The following is a 2,784-nucleotide window of genomic DNA, read 5'->3' as shown; positions in this document are numbered from 1 at the left end:
ACAATATGCCATAGTCTCAGCAAATTCCTTCGGTCAATATACTGACCATTCTCTCCAACCACGGTAAGAGATATTGTTGCTCTCGCTTTTTTTTTGGTAAACAATCTCAGCCGAACAATCAACTTATAGGGAATGACATAAGCCAATGATAGAACGAATTCAGCCAAAGCCTTATTATCCAGAGTTCCGTTTATTGCTCATTCCCCAGAGCCTCTTCCCTTCTAGCGCTTGCGCACATGTATATACACTGGCTCACCCCCTCCCCCTCTTGCTCTCTCCTGCTCGCTTTTGCTCTTGCTCGACGCGTTGGGACACGAGGTGAGGAGGAGGGTTGGCTCGAGTCTCTCAGGTCCGAGAACGACCCAGGACACAGTCAGTCTGCGGACTTCGTTCGTGTTGTGTGTCCGTTGTGGTAGCTCTGCCTGTCGCGCGACGCCTGCAACATTTGCCTAAACAAATTTCGCTTGAAAAGCGCCTTTCTTGACGCATATATTGATGTAGCCTATATTCCTCTTTTGTGTAGAACTCAATATGAGGAATTGTATTTCATTTAAGGAAATGGATAAAAAATTGTGGCAGTTTAAAGCATTGCAAACTTGAAGGAAAAGCGTTTTCTTGTTTTCATTTGGTGAGTGAATTTACATTAATTATCTAAGACAAAAGGAAGGATTGTTTATATAAGTTGTCATAACTTTGAAGGATAAAGGAGAAAAGTTCACAAATTTGAAGAAGAGAATAAACAAGGTAAGTGCATTTTATATCGTAAAGTTAATTGTATTATATATGAATGTATGCATGTATAATCAAACGTACATGCTATGAATATTATTATTATGCAAATGATGTATTGATGTTAGTTATGGAAAACACCTGTTACCTTATTACGGAGGCAATACTTTAGAATGCCTAGCGTTTACAACTTATTTTTAGTAGCTTTTATTATACAGATATTCAAAGAGAGTAATGTGGTAGCAGCAATAGCTATTGTTTAGGATTAGCAGCGGTAATAACGGTAGTATTAGTAGCAGTTTTGGTAGAATGTTTATGGCAAAACATTTTCATGATATTTGACCATAATGGCATGTGTTTACCTGAAGACATACCGCTGACTTACCGTGTGCGTGTTTTTGGTTGTGTATATTTTTTATTTGCGGTTTGGGATGATGAGGTCAATATAACTTAATGACACGAGTTCAATATCGAACTGATATGAAGAACGTACACACACACACACACACACACGCAGCATCGAAGGATAGGGTATAATTCATAATTGAGTCATGTCAACAGAATTGCGCCAAACATAATTACATTGCCTACATTAGACCGAATTTAGTCACGTCAACCATAATGATAGGATACAAGACAAAGTGCAAATAAAGCGCAGAGGCTAGACCTATGCCACTGCAGTGTGAGACAGCGAATTAAAACACAGTACTTTGTGCTGTGTTAATCTAGCACTAGCAAAGTATTTTTTTTTTCATGCATTTGTGTAACTATCGTCTATGCTATTAGAATATTATGTCTCAAAATTAAAGTAGGCCTACCATTTGTGCCTCATTATGTTTTTTTGTCTGAACATTTGTTAAGAAAATATTCTCATATATATATATATATATATATATATATATATATATATATATATATATATGTATATATATATATATAAATATATATGTATATATATAAATATATATGTATATATATAAATATATATGTATATATATAAATAAATATGTATATATATATATATATATATATATATATATATATATATATATATATATATATATATATATATATATATATATATATATATATATATATATATATATATATATAATCCACTTGGTTTCCGCGGAGACTTTCAATTCTGGGACCAGAATTTAAACACTAATCAAGTTTGATAAAATCGTTTTTTTTTTTTTTTTTTTTTGTGGGGGGGGGGGGGGGGGGGGGCGGTGGAGGACTGTGTTCGATCAAGGCTATTTCTCGCAAGGTCACCCAGCTGTAAAGGTAGGTCGTAGGTTGGCCAAGAGACAAGCCTGTAGCCACCCTTTGAGATAGTGCTGTTAGTGTTATTAGGTCCTTTGACTGGCCAGGTACTATGGTTCATTTTTCATTTGCCTACATATACACCGAAGTTTGGCTTATTCTTTGTACATTCTCTTTTTTTCCTCGCACATATGACAATACTATGATAAGCGAAAAATTCTTCTTCACTCATGGGATTAAATACTGCGCTGTAATTGTTAAATGGTTACTTTCCACTTGGCAAGGGTAGAAGAAACTTAGACTATCATAATTTTGGAAAAGCAGCTCTTCTAGCAGAAGGATAATCCAAAATCAAACCACTGTCCTCTAGTCTTGTGTGCCATACCCTCTGTACCATGGTCTTCCACTTTCTTGGGTACGAGTTCTCTAGCTTGAGGTTCTCTGTTTCCTTATCCTACTAGGTTATTTTCCCTGTTGAAGCCCTTGGGCTCATAGCATCCTGCTTTTCCAACTAGGGTTGTAGCTTAGTAATGATAATAATTGATGTGGTCATGTTAATGGGCGTGGAATCACCCCCACAAGGAGACACGTGGAAGGTGAAATGTTTTTTTTTTTCATGGTTAAAATACAAAATCGGGTAATATAAGGAAGAAAAATGCCATTCTGGCCAGGGCACCAGCCACCCGTTAAGATACTACCGCTAGAGAGTTATGGGGTCTTTTAACTGGCCAGACAGTAGTACATTGGATCCTTCTCTCTGGTTACCGTTCATTTTCCCTTTGCCTACAC

The 2,784-nt window shown here is 36.3% G+C and overlaps 1 protein-coding gene across 1 annotated transcript in view; it reads left to right on the top strand.

Annotated features, from left to right (window-relative positions):
- Positions 1–308: 308 nt before the first annotated feature.
- Positions 309–2,784, top strand: part of LOC137643275 (protein turtle-like) — a 701,767-nt gene continuing 699,291 nt past the window's right edge. The window contains 1 exon segment of the mRNA XM_068376115.1: positions 309–744. The gene's annotated coding sequence lies outside the window, so the exon portion shown is untranslated.

Source organism: Palaemon carinicauda, chromosome 6 (assembly GCF_036898095.1).
Source record: "Palaemon carinicauda isolate YSFRI2023 chromosome 6, ASM3689809v2, whole genome shotgun sequence".
Taxonomy (NCBI): Eukaryota; Metazoa; Arthropoda; class Malacostraca; order Decapoda; family Palaemonidae; genus Palaemon; species Palaemon carinicauda.
This window is presented reverse-complemented; position numbering and strand designations above follow the sequence as displayed.